Source organism: Fukomys damarensis, unplaced genomic scaffold, assembly GCF_012274545.1.
Source record: "Fukomys damarensis isolate Sample0158 unplaced genomic scaffold, DMR_v1.0_HiC HiC_scaffold_38, whole genome shotgun sequence".
Lineage (NCBI taxonomy): Eukaryota > Metazoa > Chordata > Mammalia > Rodentia > Bathyergidae > Fukomys > Fukomys damarensis.
Genome location: NW_022900950.1, coordinates 6,936,666 through 6,949,434, shown reverse-complemented (window position 1 = coordinate 6,949,434; position 12,769 = coordinate 6,936,666).

The window sequence follows — 12,769 nt, the reverse complement described above, 5'->3', positions numbered from 1 at the left end:
ATATATAGAGAGAGAGAGAGAGAGAGAGAGAGAGAGAGAGAGAGAAGAGTTTGGTTTAGTTTCACTTTATTTTGCTGTTCTGGGTATTGAACCCAGAGCTTTATATGTTTAAGTCAGCACAAATTTGGTTGGCCAAATGATATAAGAAGAAGACATAAATCACTGATATGTTTACAAATAGAAAAATCGAGTACTGATTTATTGAAATGGAATATTATGAAGATAGATGCTATTATGGTGAGTATCATATCAGTTAGAGCTTAATCTAATAGTTATGGGTTATAAAAGCAGAGATTCCCAATAGGAAATTGGATATGCAAATACAGTATACATTAAAGAGGGAATTCTAATTTGAAAGACATTCATTAATGAAAGATTATTTAAAACCATGATGTTAGCAAGAAAATAGGTAAGACCCAAGGACTAAGTCTTAGACCCTGAACAGATCATGGAATTAATCCATGTCGGGTAGGTGAGGAGGCACCAACAAAGGAGACAGAGAGGTGGTGGTCTCACTGTTAGAAGGAAAGCTAGGAGAGTCTGGTACATAAGGAGTTGGGAAAAAGTGTTTCTACGTAAGGGAATCATCTCTGTCTAAAAAATTGTTGGTACACCTAGTTTGGTAAAAAGCACCTATAATTGGATTTAGTAATGTTGTGATGATGACAGCACTGAGACTGAATGAACAGTTCTGGTGTTAATCAGGAAAGACAATTTGAGTGCAAAAGCTGGAAGAGAAAATAGATCTTTAGATGCCTTGAACAGTACATTACTATTTTAGATTTATTTAAGGGGGAAATATGGTAATTAAAAATATAAAGGAGTTTTAAAAAGAAAACTAGAATTTTATTTAGACTTGGATTTTGTCTGCATTGTTTTATTTGGGTGGAGATGATTTTGTGTTTAAGATTGGGGAGCAAACCGAATTAGTTTCCTGTAAAGAAAGATCTTGTGGAGAAAATACTGGATGATGCAGAAAACATTAATGTAAATTTTGGGATCTTGTTACTGAATAGCTAAGAAGGGTTAAGATCTCTTATACAAACGGAGGATTTGCCTTAGCTAGAAGCAGATGGCTCACCCATACTAGAAATATGAAATGTATCATATACAAGCACAGAAGGTAGCAAGACTGGTAGAAGAAGCTCAGATTACGTACTAAGATACAAGCCTTCAACTTGACTTGAAAATGAGGTCATCAGCTTGGAGAGAAGATGTAGATATGTGACCTCTTTCAGAGGGGAAGTTCTGAATTGCTGATTAAGAACAAGTGTGTAACAGACTCATTGGGGAATACAGTATGGCTGGGCAGCTTTAATATCTGAGTTTTGAGTGAAATGATATTTAGTTTTAGTTAAGTTATGTTTTTAGTATTGCTTTGAATTTTTACCTAGTCATATACCTCTACTGGGTATAGAGAAATACATTTCTGGGAAGCAGATTCACAGTGCACTGAATGCCAGCTTGAATGAGTCCATTCTCAGTAAGATACATGAAGCAGATTAATCACAGATAGGCAGCAAAGGACAAAAAAAAAGTCTAAAATGCAGAGAACTGGTCCCTCTAAGCTCAGGAATATTTCTCAGTGTAGACTAAATCTCACATCTGCATGCCTCATTTTCACTGTAGCTGTGAGAAGTCAGGAAGCAGCTGTCTGTGTCTATACCTCAGAGTTACACAGTTCACGAGGCTAGAGCATTGAAGAAAATCTTGTTTCTATAGAGGGAACCCAAATGGAGACTGGGCTGTTTCAGTCCATTTCTCCATTTCTCAGGCCGTTCATTCCCAGTACCTCCTACAGTTATGAACATGGGGGAGAATTAGGTTGTGCAGAGGCCATCAGAACTGCCTTCAGGTAGGTGAAGAGTGGTTTTAACTGGGATAGTGTGCATCAAGAGATATAAAAAATACATGAAGTCAAGAGATTTAAGGGCATACTCATGAGAGGATTGAGGTTTTACTAGAATTGAGGATGTGATGGGCAAGGAAAAGTGGGGAACCAATGGACTGAAGGTACCTGTGAGGCTACAGTGTTATTCCACTTATGATAGGAGAGCACCTAACTTTAATCCTTTGAAGACAATGGGCAGACTGAGGAGCCTGACACTGAAACAATGAAAGGGTTGTTGGTTGTTGAAAATGACAAGTTTGGCGTAAAAATGATAGCAGTGAAAAGAACCTGAGTAGCAAAGAAAGCATTGTGAATTTGCCAGCAGCCCTATTAGCAAGTAAAAAACAGCTAAAATTAGCAGTACATGGACCTCTAAAAATACATCAAATTTTAAAATTTTATCACAAAGTTGTTCTCAAAGTACTCTTGTTAGCCTTTTTTATGAGTACAGTCTGCAGTGTCACAGAGATTTCTTATTCATGATATTGAAAATCTGTGCTTTTTTAAATTTCTTTTTTCCCTGGCTCAATCTTACGATTGATTTTCTTGCTTTTTAGAAAGCAGTATTCTCTTTTGTCATTCTCGATTGTGTAAAATGTATCAATTATATAATTGTCTATTTTATTTTCTATTCGTTATCATTGTAAAGTTTGCTAAATTTTCTAATATCTAAGAGCATTCAATAACTAAAACATTCAATAACTTGATAACTTTATAATTTGAGTAAGAATATTCAATAACTTTTTAGAAGTTACATATTCTTTTAAGATTTTCTGTTTCTTAATATAAATTTGTGGAAGAGAAATATTTTGTCACAAGTTCTGCATTGTACATTTTTATGTAACTTCATATATTCCTAAATTCTTTATCAGATATACAATGGATTTTATTCTATTTAAGAAATACCATATAAATATTTACTTTTAAAAAACACATTTGTTAATATTATGAACCCCAATGGAGTTATCGTTTGCATTTATTTGATTGCAACTGAGGTTTAATATTCTTAAAATTAAGCAATTTTATATTTTATTATAAAATAATCTTTTGCTTCACACTATTATCCTTTGATAATCATTAATTTTATAGATTTTTTTGAGACAGGGTCTCACTATGTGGTTGAGACTGACCCGGAACTCACTACGTAGCCCAGGCTGATTTCAAACTAGCAGCAATTTTCCTGCCTCAGCCTCCCAAGTGCTGGGATTATGGGAGTGCGCTGCCACTCCTGGCCAATTTTATAGATTTTTATCTCACTGGGACACATATTTTGTTCATAATCCCTTTCTGTAATCTAAATTATATGTATTTTTCTAGTTTATTTAGTTTTAATTTTGCTTATTTTTAGGTAAACAGAATTTTTAAAATTCATTAAGTTAATATTTTAGTATTTTTTATATTTTTCATTTTTATAAAGATAATTTTTATGTCCCTTAACATGTGTTTTGTGTAGTTGGAGGCAGTGGTATTTGGTGCCTATATATTTATGATTGTCATTTCTTCCTCTTGGAATGTTCCCTTTACAAGTATGTAGTCATCTTTTTTGTCTATTTTAATTAGTTTTAACTTTGAAATTTACTCTTATCATCATGTTGTTGGCTCTTTTTAGTTTTTTACCCCTCTTTAATCTCTTGCCTTGCCTGCTGGATTTGCTAAGTTGGACCTCATGGAGTTGTGATCTTCATTGTCTTTTTCTAGGATATTATTTAAAATTGTCTGGAGTGCTGGTTTGGTATTCATGAATTTTCTCAGGTGTTCTTTGTCATGGGAGTATCTTATTTCCCTGTTAATTTTGAAAGAGAGTTTTGCAGGATACATCAGTCCAGGTTGGAAGTTATTTTCTTATAGGGCTTGGAATACTTCATGCCAAGCTCTCCTTCACTTAAGGGTTTGGGTTGAAAAGTCTTCTGTGATTCTGATGGGCTTTCCTTTGCACGTAATTTGTTTCTTTTCTCTAATTGCTTCTACTATTTCATTTTTCTGTTGAATTTCTGGAATTCTGATTGTTACATGTCTAGGTGGGGATATTTTGTGATCATAGCTATTTGGAGTCCTATAAGCCTCACTTATATGTATGTCTAATTTTGCTCTGTTTGGGAAGTTTTCTGTCTTTAATTCTGTGAACAGTTTGTATATGTCACTTGAACTTTCTCCTGCTTTTTCATGGACTCATATCAGTCTTATATTCTTCTTCTTTGTGTCATCTAGGAGCTATTGGATCGATTTCTCATGTTCCCTTACATTTTTAAGAGATCCCTCTTTTCATGGTCATTGATTACCATCCTGTCTTCTATATCTGATATCCTGTCTTCAGACTGGCTCAGTCTGTTATGTATACTTCAATAGAGTTTTTAATCTCCTGGATATCTGTTTGAATGTTTCGTGAATTCCATTTAATAGGATTCTTTCCTATGTTTGGCATTCATGCTTCCTATTTCTTTCCTATGCTGAGCATTCATGGCTTCTATCATGGTCCTGAGCTCATGTATTTTTTTTATCTGTTTCTCTTCTAGAGTTTCTAATCATGTCTTCCATTTTGCTCACCATCTCTATAGTTATCTCACAAATTATTTCTGTTTTTAATTTTTCTAGAGCCTCATTCATGTGTTTTGTTACTTCCTGTGCTATCAGTTCAGGTGTCCAAGTGGTTGATTATCAGACTTTTCCACCTCATTTCCTTCAGAAATTTCCTTTGACAAACAGTCAGCCTTTGTCTGTGCTTGTGCCTTCCTTGAATATCTTCTCATTTCTATTTTTGTTGTTGGTACTGTCCTTGGTTTAATTCTTGGGTTAATACTTTGATCTTCCTGTTACAGCTTGTCTGTAGGTTTTGAGTCTCTAATGACTCTGAGGCAATCTCATTTTCATTATACCAGGAAGGACAACTGATTAAATCAATCACAACATCTTAGTCCAAGTAATACAATTAGCAACAGAATAAAATCAAGCACAGCTTAGAAAAAAATGACAATTTGTGGTAGTTATTAATCTATCACCTTTAACTGTGTGAATTAAATCAAAATTTAGGCTAGAGCTCAGAACAATGGCCTTTATGACCCACTGTGCCTCAGTGGTATGAATCTAGGTACCAGTTCAGCCAGGAGACAAAAGGCACATGGGGGGCGTGGGCTTCACGCACCCAAGGGTGCTGCTGTGGAGGGATGGGCTGTGCTCCCAGGCAAACTCCATGAAGCTACTTCTCTCACCCTTCCTCTCCCAAGGCCTGGAGGGGTGGGGCATAAAGATAACTTTTAAACTCTCAGATTTATATAAATTACAACCTATGTTTTTATGAATAAATTATATAAATTTTAAAATACCTATTGTTTATTCCTTTTAGTATTATGTCAATTATTTAGTTGTGTTACATTAAATCTTTTGTATTTTATAACGCGTGTTATTTTTTTTAATAGTTATCTGGGGCAAAATGTTCATTAATTTTAAGAAAAGATACAAATGTAAAATTACTTTTATAAAAGCAACTGGGTGAGTTTCCCTGTTCAGATCTAGCATCATATTGTAACTAATTTTGTATCTCAGATGAATACACTATGTTGGTTAATACTATGTAATTATTACTACCTGAGAATAATAACTATAAAACTTAAACATAACCCTGTGAAGTATAGTATATTTAGTACAATTTAAAAATATGGAGATACAGAAACTATTGATGAACAGAATATTTTATGTAGTTCACATTAAAACATACAAAGTCTGTGTGGTTTTGTTAAAACTCTTCTGGTTTGCTTTTTATTTTTGAAAAGATAGATTTTAATATGTGTAGATGAATTTTTAAATCTATTAGGATATACTTAGATTATTTCATACTTGTTTACTATCTTAATATTTTTATCTCTCTTCCAGATTGTCTGCTACATGATTATTAAGTTAGTCTTTGTTTATGTTTGATTCTTTATTGAATTATACAAGGAGGAAAAAAGTGTATAAAGCAAAGAGCTGAGATAATCTCATTTTAAAAAGAGACTGTATTTATTCAGAGCAGACTAGACTTTTAAAATTCTTAGTTTTTATCAATTGCCTTGTCTGCAAGTTGAGGAAATCATATTAAAAGGGCACCAGTGACAATTATTTTTATCCAAGTATTATTCACTGAAATATGTTACATGAAATTAAAGAACAGTTGGCACCACCCACAACTACACAGAGAAATACTTATATGAATTTAAACTGGTCTCTGTATTTTACAAATTATGTTGTTGTATTCCACATGTGTAGATTAAATTATAAATATTTTTTGCTTAAATTATAGTGATCTTAACTTTAAAAATTGTACAAATTTGACTTGTCTTACATAACAAGATAAAATTGTTATTTTAAACTGCCTGAGAAACGCATTAGCAAATTCTGTCACAAAAGTGTTTACTTTTCCTTATATATCACTAAAAATAGTCACATCTGTGTCATGAATGGTAACTCTAATTATCACATGAAATTATCTATTATTGATTGAGTATATTTTGTTAGGCTTACTTCAATCACGTTGTATTTCAGATTATGAATATTTGGATTTTGAAATCTTTGTATATAAAGAGATACCTTGAGGATGGACCCTAAGTATAAATACAGAGTTAACTTTTGTGTCATTATTATTTGCACACATAACTTGAAGATAATTTCATGGAATATTTTGAATAGTTGTATGTGTAACACAGAACTTGTTTACATCAGCTGAAGGGGCTACAGATTACTTCTTCGGAGAACCTGAATAAATTGTGTGTTGGACCCTGTGATTTCACTGTCCTCTGCTGATGAGGTCAAGAACAGAATTTGCCAGATGTTCTGTCATGTCAGTGCTCAAAAATTGCAGATGTTTTTGGAGCAATTTATACTTCAGGTTTCTGGATCAGGGGTGCTCACGTGTGATGAATGTATTTATAAGATATCTCAGAAGTGGTTTTGTCAACTTTGTGAAGCTATTTCTTTGCCTTCTGGGATGTCATTCTCAACTTGTTCTTCACTTATGGTTCTGTACTTCATGATTTTCTGCCATTACCTGGAATCACATTGTTAATAAATGAGAGATTTAGATTATGCATACAATGCCCTAAACTCCAAGCCCATAATTTTCCCACTAATCTAAATCAACAAGACAATTAACTATCATATTCAGCTCTTTCTCTTGATTGAAGTTGCAATTATATTAATATAAGTCATTTATTCCTTTGCTCAGAGTACAAAGTAAGTACCTATTATGAACCAGGAACTGTTCTAGGTGTTATATCAGTAAAATATACAGTAAAATTCCTTGCCTCATTTCAATTTTATACATATGTTGTTTTTTTTTTCATACTGGAGATTGAACCCAGGACCTTATGCTTGCCAGGCAGGCATGGTGCCACTAAGCTAAATCCCCGGGCCTATCTTTTATATTTTAGCAGATGGAGAAATGAATAATGAACTTAAGAATTGATAAAATATATTTCATGGGGAGATAATTTGTTGATGAAAAATTAAAAGTGGCAAAACTATTTGGTGGAAGAAGTCAACTCTAACTGTGGAGGACAGGACAGAGCTCAATGAGACAATTTGACCATTGAGAAAAAACTTTAAGGGGATGAAGACATTAATATGAAGACAACTGGTGGAAGAATATTCCAGGCACTAAGAAGTGCTGTGAAAAATCCCTAAAACCAAAGAACTCCCAAGGTATTTAAGAAAAAAAGCACACAGAACATTGTAGCTGGGCGTGGGGGCACACGCCTGCAATCCCAGCACTCGGGAGGCTGGGGCAGGAGGATCGCTCTGAGTCTGAGACCAGCCTGGGCAACATAGTGAATTCCAAGTCAGTCTCAACTATGCAGTGAGACCCTGTCTCAAAAATACCAAAAAAAGAAAAAATCGCACAGAACATTGTGATTGGAATAGAATAAGTAAGAATAGTTCATTCACAGTTTGGGCATTAGTTATATAGGACCTACAAATTAATTACAGAATTTGAATTTAACCTTGAAAGAAATGGAAACTGTCTTAATGATTTTTCAATATGTGTAGCTAACATTTTCAACTAATCATTTTTATACTGAAAACATGATATTGAAAACATAATATCGAAGGAAACAAAAGACCACTGAGGGGCTTTGAGAATGGTCAGAATCAGTTGTTGCTGAACAGAAGAGCAGGGCAGTACTGGAACATTAGATTCCATCATATTCTGGATATAATGTTAGCATAGCATCAGAGGATATAAAATGTGAGACACAGAATGACTCCAAATTATGCTTTTCTGAGCAGCAAAAATGGCTTCAGCATAACTGAGATGTAAACTTCTATCTGTCAGACAATTTAGGAAGGGTATAGAGATGATTGCAAGTTCAGGGTTTGGCAATGTTAAGTACGAGGCAGCTATTCTCACCATGAGGAAATGCAGAATGGAAAAGTCAATGCAGAAGTCCAACATTCAGCCTGAATCCATGTGATGGAGTACTCTAAGATCAGGAGAGGTCACACTGTGAATAGAAACATGAAAGAAAAAATAGGGAAGAAAATCAAGGCTTGAGCCTATGCTATGACCTCATTTTTTTGCCACCCACATTGTGGAAAACCCTCATCTCTTTCCATGACTTTAAAATCTTGTCACATTTAATCTATTCTCTATCCTTGCTACTTTTTAAAAAATAAAAACTTTATCTCACATTCCACTATGATGGAAAAGAAAAATACGAAATGTTACCTTGATGCCCAAGATGCGTGTTGCAGTTTGTGTCTGGATGTCCCCCAAAGGCGGGACTTTCTTTTTCAGAGGTAGTGGAATATGGGATATGTGATGTTGGGGTAAGGGCGTGATTACTAAACCACTAACAATGAGTCCTTAGTTTGGCACCGCCTTAATCCCGGTAGTCTGAATAAGACAAAAGGGGCCCAAAGATACTATTCCATCCCCCCTTGTTACCTCGTGCACACCATGTTGTTTCTCCTCTGTGATGCCTGTTTGCCATCTCAGCCTCTGAGGCAGCAGATTATGCACTGAAACCTCTACAAACTGTGAGCCAAATAAGCCGCTTCCCTTTTAACTTTGGGTTTTGGGTATTTTGTCTCAGCAACGAGAGAAAAGTAACCAATATAATGCTTAAGAATTTGAACCACAGTAGTCTCCTGTTTCCTGTCATCCCTTTCAAAATTCCTCAGTCAGATCACACTTCCATCACCAAAAACCTTCGTATTTCTCTCCTCCTTTGCGATTCTGTCTTGTAATATTCTCACCAATAGTTCATTTCATGAACTATTGGTTTATAAGTGGTCTTTTCCGTTTATAAGTGGTCTCTAAAAGTTTGAACGTCTATACCTTTCTTTGCCCAGAGGATTTAATGGAGACAAATTCCATATCTTATTATAATTGGTATCCTGAGCACCAAGAATAGCACACATAATGCACAGACTAAATTGGTAAAATAATAATTCAATAAGAAAATATTATATTATTTAGGTATTTACCAGTAATCACTTTTAAAATTACACAGAAACTAGTTATAAATATAATCTGCTTATTTTTGTCTAATGTTACACTAGCAAATGTCATACATCTGTCTGGTTAAATATGTGTACATTTTGTGGAATATGCTATAAATATAAAATATTTTACTCTCTTGGTCGAGAATTCCCCCAAATTAATCTGGAAATGTGCTTATGCTGGAAGAATTATTTGATAACAGATGTGGTATATAAGGAGAAATTGATATGGTGAAGGGCATTTTTTAAATATGAAGAATTAAAAAGAACATAGTGAAATTCAACTAAATAGAGTAATTCAATATAAAAAGACAAAAAGAACATCAGTCTCTGTCAAAGAAGGTCTTTAATATAAATTTGTTTTCATCTAGGCCATCTTTAAATGACAGAGCAAGATTTATCATTTTAAAAATAATGACACGAACAATTTCTTTCCAACTGAGGATATTGTTTTCAAATTGTTCCTGATTAACCATGCTGAGGACTACTTGAGGATACCAAAAACAATTAATTCATTTGACGATAGCTATGAGAACTATAAAGTATTTGACAATGCAGTCTGACACACTCAAAAGTGTGGGAGGATCTAATAGTGCTGCAAGGACCCAAGATGAATTATTTCCTTTTATAACATTTTCACATGCAATGTCCTACAAACACAACAATTTCCTGAGAAAATGTCAGTGATATATTAGTCCCAGTGACCACTACCACTTTTCAGTATTATTTTGTTGTTTTCTCTTTTGAGAAAGATGTTCCAGTTTTTGTTATTGAGTCAACTTTATTATGCTACATAAATATCCACGTTTGATGACTTTCGATAAGTGCCAATATTGACTGATTATTTTGCATAAGGCTTAGGCAAATATTACTCACTACTTCTCTCCCTCTCTTCCTCTGGTCCTTCCTTCTTTCTTTCTTTCTTTCTTTTTTTTTTTTTTTTTTGTGGTACCGGGGATCGAACTCAGGTCCTTGCTCTTGCAAGGCAGGCCACCGAACCGCTGAGCTCAATCCCCTGCCCAAGTCCTTCATTCTTTCATTCCATCACACATTCCATCAGTTACATAAAAACATAAAATTTTGAATGTTGTCGAGTGTGTAAACAAAACGAATGGCATTGTTCTGCCTTGTGAGGCTACACTATAGTTTAAGATAAGTCGTAAATATAGAAATATTAAAATAAGAAAAAAGTACATAGTTAACTATATAATAAGGGCCACAAACAGATTTAAACTGCTGACAATGTCAATGAATAAAAACATTGATATAGGATTAAATATTCAGGAAAATCTAAATGGTAGATGATAAAAATATAAAAGTCTTTCAACATTAATTTTTAGACTTCCTGAGTGTAGAGATAGCAAAACATACTAAAGGAACCTTGAAAATGGCCTGTTTAACTATGTAGAGTTTCAAGGTACAGCTGAATTAGGATAAAGTAAAGTATTTACTGAAGTTCATTACGCCACAGCAATAATGCAAGTAGAAAGTAAGAGTAGAGTTCCAGTCCAGATCAACAGTGCCTACTTATAATTAGAATGAAATAAAAACACCTGTTTGAAACTGTTTTGAAAATTTTTATCCTACAGGTAAGAGAGTTTTCCATTAAATTTATTTTTGGAACACTGATTGAATTAATATTTAAAAATAGAAGGCTGAGTTCATCACCTTGTAGTGGGGAATAAGTGATATGGAAGATATTGGATGAAGTAACAGAGCAAGATTTTGTTTTATTTGTGCACGTCTTTATTTGTGCATATTTTTAAAAATAGCTCAAGAATATATACAGGCAAGGACAACTTTCAAAATGTGCATGACATAGGAATAATTCAAGGAATATTATTCCAGAAAATAACCTTTCCTAGTATATTACAATTTTATTTAATTATATTTACATCCTTGAAATTAAGTTTCCTAATTTAGCTTATCATTTTTATTTGCTATGAATTTATTTTGCTTCATATGTCCCACACCTAGCTTTTCAAATGTCTATCCCAAACTAAATGTTCCATAAATGATTCTATCTCTATCTTTTTTTTTTTTTTTTTTTTTTTTTTTTTTTTGTTCAGGTATAATTTTTTTTTTTTTTTTTTTTTTTTTTTTTTGGTACCAGGGATCAAACTTGGGACCTTGCACTTGTGAGGCAGGCGGTGGAACCACTGAGCTAAGATCCTGGCCCACCATAAATTATTCTAAATCTGAATTTCAAACTTTATTTGACATTACTTTTTGACAGAATTGAGTTCACTTTAAAATAAAAGTTTCATTTTGTAATTTTGTTACATTTTAATTTCCAAGGACATTTATTTTATGCACCAAATATTTTGTTTTATTACCATGGCTTATATCTTCTTTTTTAAAATCACTCTGAAGATAACAAGTATTATTTGAATTTTTGGTACCGGAGATTGAACTCTGGTCCTTGAACTTGCAAAGCAGGTAGGAAACCACTGATCTACATCCCCAGCCCTAAGTATTATCTGATTTTAATATTTGTTTTGCCCCTCCTATTACTCTTTCTTTGAAATCATTTTTATAGTTTTTTCCAATGTGAATCATTCAATTTAGAAGATTCTGCTTCTCACATTCTGCTGAATTTTTATTTACTATCTCTGTTTAAACAAAATACATGAAAGTTTTCTCATGGTGGCAGTGATACTCAAACATTGTTGAAGGGTGATTTAGTCTACTTCAGCTGCCCTAGAAAAATACCATAGCGTGGGTGGATTTAACAACAGAAAATAATTTCCTCACAGTTCTGTAGGCTGAAAGTCCAGGATCAAGGCTTCTGATGAGGGCTCTGCCTGCTTTGCGCTCTGCTGTTTCCCACTATGGCTTCGATGGCCTACCTCTGTTACATGCACAGGAACAGAAAGAGAGAGAGAGCTTCATGGTGTTGCATAAATGGACATGAGTCCTGCACACTAATCCTATTGGCTTGGTGATTCACTCTTATGACCCAATTTCATTTAATTACTTCCTTTGAGGTCCCATATCTAAAATCACCTACACTGGGGATTTGGAGTTTGACATACTTAATTTTGATCAAATACAATTAATTTTAACAGAGATTAGGCATTTACTAAAGCTATATTAAGAGAATACCTAAGTAATTTAGCTTTAAAGTGTTTTTTTCCTCCCCCTTGAGACAGCGCATTTCTTCTTTTAAAATTATTTACCTTGCCAGACATAGTAGCTCATGTCTGTAATCCCAGCACTCTGGAGGCTGAGGCAGGAGGATCGCTGTGAGTTTGAGGTCATCCTGGATTACATAGTGAGTTCCAGGTGAGTCTCAACTACATAGGGAGAACTTGTCTCAAAAAAAAAATCTAAAATTATTTACCTTCTTGACTATAGTATTCTGGTTCACAAGAGGAGAAAGAGTCCAGAAAAATTGTTATAGGTCAG